The 14,190-nt window shown below is 44.9% G+C and overlaps 1 protein-coding gene across 3 annotated transcripts in view; it reads left to right on the top strand.

Annotated features, from left to right (window-relative positions):
* CNTN1 (contactin 1) overlaps positions 1 to 14,190 on the top strand; it is an 895,734-nt gene that overhangs the window by 834,297 nt on the left and 47,247 nt on the right. The gene's annotated exons all lie outside the window — the stretch shown is intronic.

The raw sequence follows: 14,190 nt of genomic DNA, 5'->3' as shown, positions 1-14,190 counted from the left end.
GTGCCACTTCCAGGAGGCAGGGGATGCGTCAGTCAGCAGTTCCAGAGATGCTGCTTGGCCCTAAGTGTGATGCACCGATATTACTCCTGCAACAGGGTCGATGCGTCAGTTGCTGCTTCAAGCAGGCAGGAGATGTGGTGATTTTGCTGGTGCAAGTATCTGGGTCCACTTCCAGAGAACCAGGCGCAGGGGTAGAGATTTTTATATCCCTGAGTCTCTAACAACAGGAGGCACACCAGCAAGCCTTTGGAGATCACTTTGGGTTGCAAGTCAGACTCCAGCGCTCCTTCAGCAGGGTGAGAGAACAGCAGACAGCAGGACAGCACAGTAGAAAATGAGTCATTCTAGGTCAGCAGTCCAGCAGAATAATACTGCTTGATGCAGCACAGCAGTTCTTCTGACAAAGTCTAGTTATAGGTCCAGAATTGTCTGATTTGGTGGGGTCAGAGACAGAGGGGGTCATCCACCGACCACGGGAGCACCGCCAACAGGCTGGCGGTGCTCCCACGAGCATTCTGACCGCGGCGGTTTAGCCGCGGTCAGAAGCGGAAAGTCAGCGGTCTCCCGCCGACTTTCCGCTGCTCGGGGGAATCCTCCATGGCTGCGGAGTGCGCTCCGCAGCCATGGGGATTCTGACACCCCCTACCGCCATCCTGTTCCTGGCGGGTCTCCCGCCAGGAACAGGATGGCGGTAGGGGGTGCCGCGGGGCCCCTGGGGGCCCCTGCAGTGCCCATGCCCATGGCATGGGCACTGCAGGGGCCCCCGTAAGAGGGCCCCGCAAAGTATTTCAGTGTCTGCCATGCAGACACTGAAATACGCGACGGGTGCAACTGCACCCGTCGCACCCCTGCAACTACGCCGGCTCAATTCTGAGCCGGCGTCCTCGTTGCAGGGGCATTTCCTCTGGGCCGGCGGGCGCTCTTTTGGAGAGCGCCCGCCGGCCCAGAGGAAATGTTAGAATGGCCGCCGCGGTCTTGTGACCGCGGTGCGGTCATTTGGCGGCGGAACCTTGGCGGATGGCCTCCGCCGTCCGCCAAGGTTAGAATCAGGCCCAGAGTGCTTATACTCAAATGGCCTTTGAAGTGGGGGTGTCATCAAAGAAGGGGGTTTGAAGTGCACATGTATCCTTTCTTCCTCAACCCTGGCTCCAGACTATCTGTCGGGGAGGTAATGAGCCCTTTGTGTGGGGAAAGGCACTGCCTATTCAGATGTGTCAGCCCCTCCATCCGTTCCTGCCCAGGAAGAGCCATTTGAATGCAGATGAGTGCTCAGACACAACTGCCCTTCCTGTGTTTCTGCCTGTCTAGATGAAATGCACAAAGTGCAGCTGTCACCCAACCCAGAAGTCTATTGGAGAGAGGCTGCAGGCACACAGAGCTGTAAGAGCAGAGAAATGCCCACCGTCGAAAAAGTGGTATTTCTAAAATAGTAATGTTAAATCCGACTTTACCACTAAAGAGGAATTATCATTACCATTCCACTGATGTGAAATTAGATATAACTACTCCATCTCAATCAGGAGTTATAGCTCAAAAGTGTAATAAGGAATTTCCAGTGTTAACATACGAGAGAGGTAGGCCTCCTAGTAGTGAAAAATGGCTTTGGGAGTTCTTCACTACCAGGACATGTAAACCTTAAAAGTACATGTCCTACCTTTTAGTTAAATAGCACCCTGCCCTATGAGCTACATAGGGGCTACCTTAGGGGTGACTTATATGTAATAAAAGGGGACATTAAGGCATGGCAAGGGAATTTAAATGCCAAGCTGAAGTGGCAGCCAGACTGCACACACAGTATCTGCAGTGGTGGGCCTGCAACATGTTTAAAGGACTACTGTAGTTGGTGGCACAATCAATCATGCAGGCCTACTAGTAGCATTCCATTTACAAGCCCTGGGTATATGGTATACCACTTTACAAGGGACTTACAAGTAATTTAAATATGCCAATTGCCTATACGTCCATGTTACCATGTTTAGGGGAGAAGCACATTCACTTTAGCATTGGTTGCCAGTAATAAATTGCTCCGACAAAAAGAAACAGCAAAAACATGACGCAAGTAGGCAAAAAGTTTGGGGGAAGAACACCCTATGGCTGACAGGTCTAACACACCCCTTTCTGCAGGCCAGATGTACAATTTGCACAGTGCGGTGGGGGAAAGGTGCTACCTAGATGTGCATGATATTGTTTCTGCTACACATTCCTTGAGAGTAGGAGTATTCTAATTTGGGTGTTTCTGGTGGCAGTCACATTGAGGTGTAGGTGGGTGTTGCCCAGGAAGTTGGAGTTTAGTAAGACAGGTTATATTTGCGGGTACAAGGAGAGACATAAAGTATCAATTGAAGCAGGGTGTTAAGAGTCATGGAAGGACGCCGACCTTGAAGGTGGGGACATCATCATCCAGGGTTTAGAGTTCTGGTGCATCAGCTGTTGGGGAAAGTTATGGTACCAGAATACAGCCAGTGAAACCTCTAGGAAATTTGAAGTGCTCACATAAAGTGTGGCAATTTGAAGAGTGCTGGAGTGTACACCATACTTCCTTCACTGCATAAATGCCAAAGGATAAACCACATAACTAATTGACATTCCAGCGTGACCGCTGTGCCTTCCTGAAGTGCTTTGCACTCTTACATGAAACACACATGCTTGTAGTCCACTCACATTGAGCCCTGAAATGCTTAGGTTTTCTATGGTCTGCAGGTATAAACCCCTTTGTCCTCACAGTATCCTTTAAGTGCTCATTTGATTTGCAGACCTTTGTACTTACAGTAACCTTTAAGTGTAGAGCTCCAACTTCCTCCACAGCTTGGTGCTGTGTTGATAGAAAGCTTCACGTTGACTGACTGTAGTGCTGCTTCCTAACGCCTATTAATCTGCCTACAATACATTTTCAAATGTGTAACAAAGCAGTCGGTTCTACCCTGAGCTAGTGGGACCATTTGTTGCTGTCACTGAGTAATGTCCATCCATCAGCGCAGGGGCAGACTGCGATGAGTACAAATTAACATTTTTTCAGGGCCTGACTGCAATGAGTAGTGTCTACTTATCTGTGCCAGCTAAAGATAAGAAGCAATGTTTTAGTAGACTGAGCCTGGATGAGGCTAGCATTATTCCCAGCTCACTACTGGCAAGGAGCATGCCAAGGGAGATAAATTATTTTGGAGTCAGAGACTGTGGTCCTCATCATGACTTCGGCAGTCTTTTCCGAAGACCGTCAAAGCTGCCGAGGCCGTAATACCACCAGTGTTGTTGGTCTTAAGACCACCCTAATAGGACTGATCTCTGACTTCCACCCGAAATCGGGTGGAATTCCGAGACCAGTCGTGCTGGCGGTCGGCAGTGCAGAGGTAGTAGCACCACTGGTGCTGCCACACCAAAAAGAGACCGCACACTGTATTATAACCCGTAATATGGTGTGGCGGTGTCCAGATGGTGAGTCGCTGCTGGCGGTGGAAGCACCAGGACCCATCTCCTCTCGGACGACCTCCTCGACGGATGAGGTAAGTGGATCATCCAACAGAGGAGGGTGTGTGTGTGTCTGCTTGTGTGAAAGTTGTGAATGCGGGGGGGATTGTTTGTGGGTGTGTGTCTGCATATGTGAGTGATTGTGGATGGGGGGGCGGGAAGGGGGTAAGTGAGTGTGGATGGGGAGGTAAGTGTGTGTGCGGGTGTGAGCGATTGAGTGCGATTGAGCGGATGAAAGGGGATAGTGCGTATGTGCATGTTTATGTAAGTGGACATGGAGGAGGGTGAGTGTTTGTATGAGTGGAGGGGGAGGGTGCTGCATGTTTGTGTGATTGAACAGGGAGAACGGGTGAGTGGGAGGGCTGTGCTGGTGAGGGGAGTGGGGTGTGAATGTATGTATGCACTGAGGGAGGGGGGTGTGAATCTATGTGTGCGCTGGTGGGAGGGTGATGTTAATGTATGTATGTGCTGAGGAGGGGGGTGAATGTATGTATGCACAGGGGAGGGGTGTGTGAATGTATTTGTGCTCTGGGGAGGGGGGTGCAAATGTATGTATGCACGGGGGAGTGGTGAATGCATGCATGGGTGTGGTGTTTGTGGATGTATGTAAGTGTGAATTGGGGTGTATGACGTGAGTGCATGGGTGAGTGGGGATGTGTTTGGGAGTATGTGAGTGCATGTGTGCGGGTATGTGGATGTGTGTGCGAGTGTATCCTGGTGACAGGAATGCTTATTCCTGTCGACAGGGTGCAAGACCGCCAGCTTTTCCTGGCAGCGTGACCAGCAGAAAAATGCTGGTGGTCTCCCGCCTCGTGATACCACTAGCGGTACCATGCCATCCGCTGTGCTGGAGGTGCTCATGTCCAGCCCGGCAAAACGTGGTAACGTTGCAGGACGGGTGGAGGCTCGGCGGTTTGGCTTAGGCCAAACCGCCAAACTGTTAATTAGACAGTATTCACCACTGGCCCGTCAGCGGTGACACCGCCACAGCCGCCCTGGAGGTCTTTGGACTGCCAGGGCCATGATGAGGGCCTATATTTGTTAAAGAAATATGGCATGCGGCTAGCTGTATGAGCATAGCTAACATTCCTGTACTTTACATAGCATCACCTAAGTAGTATTTTAGTCAAACATGAGGCATTTAACACTTGGCTATCATGGCTTTTCCAAAGCACTTGCTGAGTGTAAAATAGTCCTTTAATGAATGAAACTGAAATACCCCTCTGGAGTAAGCAAGATGTGATTGACAATGCCTCAAAACAGTGACTCCAGAGCAAAAGAAGCCAATTTCTGAAAGAAGCTGATCCAAAGTACAGAATACAATATGTTAACCATCAATGACAATCACTCCCAGATTATGCTTCCCTGATGGACTACAATATTCCACCAACATTTCCACTGACTGACGTTTGCAAAAATGTAATTTTGGCAGCAGTTACCACAGATATAGTACTTAGAGCTAGACAGTTGGTGTGTAGCTCCCTCCAACATCCTCAACTGCCTCAAAGTTCCGACCAATGAACATGATGTGTTTACCATGTCTTTCCCTTGTTCTTCATCAAAGCCCTATCTGGAAATGTTAGCTCATCCCTACTCACCATTGTCAATGCCTCCCTCACTTAAAGCATCTTTCCTGAAGCTCTCAAGCCAGGCCAGATGCTCCCACTCCTGATGAAACCCACAGTAGACCCTGATGACATCACTAACTACTCGTCCATCGCTCACTTTCCATTCATCAGATTGATGAAAAAGTGGTCTGTGCACAATTTAAAGATCACAGTGCCAACCATCACCTGCACAACCGCCAAGCAAATTTCAGATCACACTGCAACACAAAGACAGTTATCATACAAATCATAGACAGTTTTGATCATCTCTCTGTCATCCATTCCCTGAAGTCTTGAATAGGATTCACTGCCAATATCCTTCACTTGTTCTGCACTAGCTATCTAACCGATTCCAGTTAACTCACTTGTGCACCTCTATGTCCCAAAAGATCCCAGTCATCTGCAGTATCCCCCTAGGGGATAATCCCCCTAGGTTCCATCTAGTCCCCCATCATCTTCAGACTTTACAAGGTGCCCATTGGGTGTCTACTCACTGACAACAGAAAAAAATCACCATTACACAAACAACACAAAACTATATTTGATAGTATTCTTTTCTCCAGGTATTCAGTGCGTCAAAAACTGCATGCACCTCATTTAGACCTGCATGTTGAGCACCCGTTGGAAGCTGAACCCCACCTAAACAGAACACCTGCACTTCACTAAGTACAACAAGCAATCACTCAACAACATAAACCTAAGTAGATTCGACTCCCAACTTTCCACTAAGCCAATTCACTTGGATTCACCCTGGACATGGACTTCACCCTGAAGAAATACATCCCCTAGAAAACCAAGATGACCTGGTACGATCTCTCTCAACTAAAGAAAGTGATGCCATTTATTCCATAAAGCAGCTCAAAAATACTGTTCAAATTTGTATGCTCTTGCATTTGTATGGTGGCAATACACAATGCCTCAGCCTCTCAGCCTCCATATTGACTCCCTTGAAGGGTTTCCTATATAACAGAGCACACTTTATCAATGGCCTGAAGAAACATGACCACTTCACCTGCACCTAAATCGAACTCCAGTGGCCACCCTTGCCCGGCCTCACCATCTTCAAAACCAACTACATCATTTACAACGGCATCATGACTGACGCCCCTACCTATCTGGCTGGTAAGCTGACTATCTGAACTGGCTTTCTGCACCATCACAGAAAGGCTACCATCAAACTGGAGACAAAGAACTGAAAAAAGAAATACACAAGACAACTTGCCTTGCATACCTTTACACATAAGATCTGGTATGACATCTCTATTTTCATCACAACCACCCACATCTGTTCCAATTAAGGAAAGAGGGAAAGAAACAAATCTTTTAAAAACACTGGGTAGATCTGTCTGTCCATGAATTTCATGTGGAAGGGGGCTGAGCCTTCTTCGGTCCCTCTCACAGATCACAGATGCCAAGTAAAGCAGGTTTAGTCCTTTTAGGATCCTTTTGCAAGTTCACCAGAGTTCTGAAGAAGGGTGAGTGAGGGTCCAGCCTTGTAGGGCTTAATAGCCTGTGGGTGGGAGATACCCTGAAACACTCCTAGCACCCCTCTGACTAGTCGAGTAAAGGTTTCCAGGACCTAACCTATCTACTTTTGCTGTGGTTCGAGTTTGCCGTACTGCAAATGGTCCAAAAATGCCATGTGCGATGGCATTCAAGATGGCAAAAGTATTTGCCACGCTAAACCCGGGCTGCAGGGCTAGGTGTGTGTGTGTAGTAGTGTCATAGGGAAATCACCAACGTCCTTAACACATCTAACTCTAACAAACAGTTTGGAGCAGTTACTGTGCCCACATCGAACCCAGAGATATTAGTCTGATAGGACAAAAAGGGTGCATCAGCAACCAGACGGGATACACAAGAATTGTCTTGACTTCCTGTTCTCTCCATTTCAGGTGTGCCAAGGTGCTACATATGGCTCAACAGACATTTCAAGCAGGTTCTGACCGTGTAGATGCCCACAGCCTCCACTCTGAATATTCTGTGGAGTCCAGAGGAGTCTTACCTCCCAATTCAGACCAGCCTATTGTTTGCGTTGGGAGGAATGTCACACCTCATTGACACCTTATTTAGGTCAAGTACATACTGGAAGAAGATAGAGAGCTAATGCAAATCAGCATCTAAGAGCTTCAAGCAGGAAAAAAAGACTTTTTAAAAGCTACTTTACCTTCATATTCAGTAAATATTTTACTTCAGCATTGAACTGGGTTTTTAATAACTATTAAAAATGTTGTTTAATCATTTTTCCAGCTGGTCCCATTCCTGAGATAGCAGTATTAGTATTTTAATCTGTAGTTTCAATATCTATCTAGGACAGCTAGGGCTGACACAGTGAAAACAGCTGTTATGTCCTTTAGACTGTAGAGATATGAAAACATTAAGGCCCAAATTTAAGAACAGTGGGGCTGCATTATATAGAGCCCCACTTTTCTTGCGCCCCTTAGCACCCCCCTAACGCCACCATGTGTGCATAAAGATGGGGAGCTGAGAGACTAGAGGAGGGATGTAAAGACGGAATCTAGAAGAAGTTGGGTATATTTTATTTATTACGGGGGGCTCCCATGCCTGGTTTACAGCTATACTTATTTCAGTAGCTGCTTCTAGTTTCAAGTCAAAATAACAAAGATGTTTTGTGGAGTTGCAAAATCCTGAAGCGTGCAACTTAGACATATTGTTCAAACTCTGCAAACCTGACTAGACGCACAGTTTGCCTGGGAAGGGGCTCTTGAAGCCCCTTTCCACGGTTCTATAGCAGCTCATCTGTACTAGGGAAACGTTTGATGTGCCCCCCCAGTGTGGAGGCTATTACATTTCCCTATTACCACTGACTGACATTTGTGAAACATAGGCCCAAATTTGAGAAAAGTGGCACTGCCTCATATGCATTGCCACTTTTATTGCGCCCCTTAGCGCCCCCGCCAACACCCCCATGTGTGCTCCGTATTTAGCATAGGGCGCACAATGGTGCCAGTTTGGGACAATAGCATCATAATTGTTGATGCTATTGTTGTACTTTGCAGGATTAGCACCAAAATGTTTGTGCAAATCCTGCAAAGTACATTGAGGTCCATTATAAATAATGGTGTGCCTCCTTTCAATGCCTGCACTCTGCAGGCGTTAAAAATGCAGCTAAAAATGACTCAGCGGGATCTCCTAGATTCCACTGCGCTATTTTTTCAGGCCCCTTAACGGGTGAATGCCCCCCTTGCATTCATTATGCCTGGCACAGGCACAATGTGGCACAAGGTTTTAGAACACATTGCGCCACTTTGTAAATATGGTGCTGTGTTTTTGCCACATTAGCGTAAAAAATAATGACGTTAATGTTGCGATAGTTGGCACTAGGCCCTCTTAAATTTGGGCCATAGTTTTCTAAAGCCTAAGGCCCGATTAGTGTTTACAGGAAATCCAGTCAGTTGGGTGAAGTAAATCTACAGCGTGAGTCGTGAGCTTCAGTCTTCTTAGCAAAAGTAGGAAATATTAAGTTTGTTCCTAAATTCATGTGGTAGGTAGATATTCCCTTTCCACGCCATAATCGATAATTTATGTTTTTTCTATTGCAGTAGCTGTTCAGCAATTCAATACTGTGATATATAAGGAAGTAGACATTCAGGAGGTGTACGTGCATCAGAGCCTTCCTCGGTTAAATATAGCGGGAACAAGGTCTTTTTACCCTCGAGTCCTCGTTCCAAACTATTGTATTGCAACGTGGAGTGCTTGCCAGCAAAAATAATTGGCAAGTGTAAGCAGTCAAAATAGCAGACATTGGAAAAAACATATACATAATTAGCGCATCAGTCCCTGTTTCGAGATGCCCAAATCAGAACATCTTAGTGTACCCAACAGGGCCGGCTTTAGGACTGGTGGCACCATGTGCGACAGTTTATTTTAGCACCCGCCCCCGCCATGACCTCCTCCTCGGTTTCACTCACTACCACCCGGCGAATGTGCCCCTCATCTCTCCATCGCTCCCCTTTCACATACATTCATGTGTTTTAAAGCACTTGTAAAGGTGGCTTTACTAATCCACTCAGCTAGCCACATAAAATATAGGGGCATATTTAAGAGCCCCTAGCGTCATTCTAACAGCACATTAGCATATTTTTTTTTTTTACACTAATGTGGCGTTAGAAGGCCAAAATCTCTGTGCCATATTTACAATTTACATATTTACAAGTGGCGCAATGCATGCATTGCCCCACTTTGTATCCCTTTGGGTTACATTATGCCTCCCCCATTAGGGGGGCCAAAAAAACGGCACAAAGAAATCTGACAGATTTCTTTGTGTCATTTGTTTCCGGCATTTTTAACGCCTGCTGAGAGCAGGCATTAAAATGAGGCTTCCATTGGTTACAATGGGCCTCTGGGTGCTTTGCAGGATTAGCGTCAACATTTTTTATGCTAATCCTGCAAAGCGCTGGAGTAGCATTAAAAATTCTGATGCTAGTCCCCTAACTACTGCCATGGTGAGCCGTATTTTAAATACAGCGCACACATGATGATGTTAGGGGGGCACTAAAGGGCACAAGAAAAGTGGCGCAGCACTGTGTGCAGTGCTACTCCTTTCAAATATGCCCCATAGGGGCATATTTAAGAGCCCCTAGTGCCATTCTAACGCCACATTAGTGTCTTTTTAAGCTAATGTGGCATTAGAAGGCAAAAAACGCTGCAAAACTTTGTAACCCTTTGCGCTACCTTATGCCTGCGCCAGGCATAATGTATGCAAAGGGGGCAAACCTCCGTTGGGGGGGGGGGAACCAAAAAAAATAGCTCAAAGAAATCTAACAGATTTCTTTGCATCATTTTGTTCCGCCACTTTTAACGCCTGCTCAGAGCAGGTATTAAAAGGAGGCTTCCATTGGTTTACATTGGGCCTCTGGGTGCTTTGCAAGATTAGCGTAAAGATTTTTGATGCTAATCCTGCAAAGCGCTGGACTAGCATAAAAAATTCTGATGTGAGTCTCCTAACTACCCCCAAGGTGCGCCATATTTTAAATATGACGCACACATGGTGGCATTAGGGGGGCACTAAGGGGTGCAAGAAATATGGTGCAGTCCTTGTGCAGCGCCACCTTTTAAAATATGCCCCATAGTGGCATATTTAAGAGCCCCTAGTGCCATTCTAACATCACATTAGTGTAATTTTTTTACGCTAATGTGGCGTTAGAAGGCCAAAAACGCTGAGCCATATTTACAAAGTGACACAGTGCATGCATTGCGCCACTTTGTAACCCTTTGCGCTACATTATGCCTACACTAGGCAAAATGTATGCAAAGGGGGCATCCCCTGATTAGGGAGGCCGGAAAAAAATGATCTGTCCGATTTCTTTGCGTAATTTTTTTCCAGCACTTTTAACGCCTGCTCAGAGCCGGCCTTAAAAGGAGGCTTCCATTGGTTACAATGGGCCTCTGGGTGCTTTGCAAGATTAGCGTCAAGATTTTTTACGCTAATCCTGCAAAGCGCCGGACTAGCATAAACAATTCTGACACTAGTCTCCTAACTACCGCAGTGGTGCGCCATATTTTAAATATGACACATACATAGTGGTGTTAGGGGGGCACTAAGGGGTGCAAGAAAAGTGGAGCTGCACTGTGTGCAGTGCCACTTTTCTTAAATATGCCCCATAGTTCTGTTTTTTGCAGCAGGCATATTAAACCTATATGCTACTTTATGTGGAGTCAAAGCTACCACTAGGCAAAACTCCAATCTCTCTCCCTAGCAGAAACATTAATTACAAGAGGTGTGGTGACATTTTAATTGTTTCCTGAAGCCTGGACGTGCAAGAAGCTTTTCAGCAGGTGCTTTTAAATCAGAAGTTATTGCTAAACACAGTGCCCCCCTGAGGTCAGCGCCTGGTGCGGCTGCACCACTTGCACTGCCCAAAAGCCGCCCCTGGTACCCAACAAATAGCACACCCAACAATATCACAAACTGTGGGTGTGCTATTAGTGCACCTAGTTTTCAACAGGACTTAAAAAGAGCTCCAACTAAATATTCCACAGCTAAACACTAGAAGATTCGATGACTCCAGAGATGTGCCGCGTCTTGCGTTGCAAGCAGGTCAGCTACAAAGAACAAAGTCTGGGCATATGAGAAATCCCACTGCAGCACTTAGCTCCGGAATGATTATAACCCTGTAGATAGGCAACATGGTAAAAGGCAGAGCCCTTGAGACGGAAAAGGAGGCACTGGAATCAGCCCTTTGCTGTTGCAAATTAAAAGGGTTGAGGTGAGATAAAGGTAGAAGGCCACGGAAAAGCAAGAAGGGCGCATGTGTTTGGGAGGGAATTTGGAGCGAGATAATAAAATGATTGAGGGAACACTGTAAGCAAAAGCAGCAAAAAGTGACCGAAAGCATAGAATGTCATTAAAGAAAATAAATTAGAATAGTTGAAGAATAAGGGGCTTCCCTAGCGTCAAACAGAACCTTTTTACAAAAATAAATAATGGAAATATATATCAATTTAAAGGGAATTAAAGGCCAAAACCTGAAATTAGCAAAAATGGAAAACAAGCATTCTCAATGCAACGGGTCTTGCATTTGCTTGAGTTAGAGCTATTAGCGTTGTAAACTCCTAACCGGGCTTTTCTTGCCACACAAATTAAAAGAAAAACAATGCAGCGTGATCGCACTATGTAAAATGCAACGCAATCGTGCTGAAATTGAAAACGGAAAAACCAAGCACAATCGCGCAATGTAAACCCCAGCGCGATTGTGTTGTGTGGAAAATAAACAGATAAAGTAGTCCGGAAACCATGCTGAAAACATCGAGCCTCCTATGTTTTTAGTGGTTTACCAGTGCTGTGTAGGTGGGCTAAACACTGGAAAAGGCATGACGTATGCATGCCTTTCACAAATGAAAACAAGCGGATTTTAAAAGGCAAGCCCACGAACCAATGTAAGTGATTGATGTGACATGGGCGTAGTTGGAAGCTCAAAGAGTGATTACCACAGGGGACGGTGCACTTTGCGCTCGCCCCTAAAAATGAAATACATGCACCTAAAATTAAAAGGAAAGTAATTGTAACTTGGAACACTTAATCAGGCATCTTTTTGTCTAGGAGGTTGCATTTTAATTAACCTAACAAGCTTTTATTAGGTAATGCTGACTCAAAGGTATTGACCCCCAAACTGTTCAATTGTGTGGTAGGAACTGCTGGCGCGTCTGGCCCTTAATAAATAAACTTACAAGGGGACGCACATAGGTCGATGAACCTTTTGATTCGCATGGAGTATCCTAGCTATGATGTGACCAATGCTTCTCAATAATCGATACACAATATTCATTAATCATCAGACTAGTCATTAATCAATAATTAATAATCATCACACCATGACCTTTCAGTCATGAATAACCACAACTCAGTATACGTTTTAGTAATTTTATTCCCTATCATTACAATACTAAGTCATGAGGTTAGTTCAAGCTTTATTTAAATTTCCACAATTCCGCATTAATTCATTAGAAGGCGCCCAAAACATAACCTAATCATAACTTGCATCAGAGTACATTCTAAAGCATTAGCATAGATCAACAAATAAATCAAAGGCAATAAGTCAACATGAGACATTAAGTTTAGCAAATCAGTCCATCAACCATTTGTCTCTGTCCTCTATTAATCGTCATAGAAGGGAAACCCTTATCTAATTCAAATTAGCATCAGCATGTGGGACTTCATGCAAAACAATTTAGAACAAGAATTTAGAAAACATCTTAGCTGTGAGAAACTTATTTAGACAGCACAGTTGGTACCTAGGAAGGAAAGGCACAAAAAGATAATTCAGTCACATTGTCATATCTACCTATCCTCGGTATGGATCAGCAACAAAGACATACTTCGTCTTCAGGTCATCAGTCGATCAGCATCACATCAGGCTCTCAATCAGAGAGTATGAGCCCAATGAAAGAATCTCAAATCTCTTCTACAATTTTGCAGTCTTGCTCCCTAAGATCTGCACCCAATTCTCATCTCCATCTCATCTGAACTCTCTTCCCTCTGTCACGTTGTTATATCAAAGTCACCCAGACTATCCCCCAATTCCTAATCGGACACTTAATCATATGATTTTTCCCTAACCAATACATTTCGTAACTCAAATTTATGAATTCTAATATTTTACAGTTCTCATGTCGATGATTGGTTCACTTTTAGATGTCCTCATCATCCGGCTCGTTAGGTATCGAAAATGTTGCATCTTCTTCTCCAGTCAGTGTCTTCATTGTTCGAGTCCTGGGAAAGTACACTCAGTGCTCTTCACACATTAATCGTTTCATTTCTAGTTCCATCATCTCCTGTCCGTCGGTTCACATAGAGGTTTCAGCTAAGCACATTTTATTAAACAATAAGCAGTTCACGGTTAGTTCAGCTTTGTCAGCATTTTCCATAAACGTTAAGAAATACAGCTTCTGCATGAGGCCTGGCAAACTAGGCCAAGACTCTCGCTAAGTTAAGGCCTACAATTAATGCAAAACATAGGTTATATCTCTCAATATGACACATTACTACATTAATCTAATACATTTTCAATATTTCATATACGTTAATTACTCTTTTAATATAGTTAATTAATTCTGGTGGTCGCTCTCCGAGGTCACAATTTTAAAAGTGCACATTATTTTTCTACGTTAATCTTTTTCTACCAATTTCATCATTCACAATACATAAACATTCATTAAAAATTTCAAATTAAAACATTTGCGTTAACAGAACCTAAGAGTTACTAAAGCACAGCTGTGAGAGAACCTGCCCCAATGTATTCATGTGGCTCAAACCTCGCTGACCATTGACAACAAATTGAAGGGTCTGTATTTGGTGAAACCTTAAATTAAGATATTAGGTAGCTTCATTCGGTTGAGTCTGCCTTTCATTGTGGTAGATTGTGATATCTGTTATCTCTTTAGACAATTTGTAAGCATTCCTCCCATTACTTTATATGTGTTTCATATAACACTCTAAGTGGACAAGGCAATGTCCAGGTGTGGGTCATTTGCTCACTCTGCCACTGGAACTAAGCTACATCCAACTTAAGAGAAAGAAATCAGGCCAAAATCAGTCTTAGGTTGCTTTTGTTCTGTTTCAGAGAGGACCTGGCTTGGCAGCTCAGGGTGGACTGTT

This window comes from Pleurodeles waltl, chromosome 4_1 (assembly GCF_031143425.1).
Source record: "Pleurodeles waltl isolate 20211129_DDA chromosome 4_1, aPleWal1.hap1.20221129, whole genome shotgun sequence".
NCBI classification, from domain to species: Eukaryota; Metazoa; Chordata; class Amphibia; order Caudata; family Salamandridae; genus Pleurodeles; species Pleurodeles waltl.
Note: the sequence above shows the minus strand (reverse complement) of the source record. Positions and strands in the feature narration are given on the sequence as shown.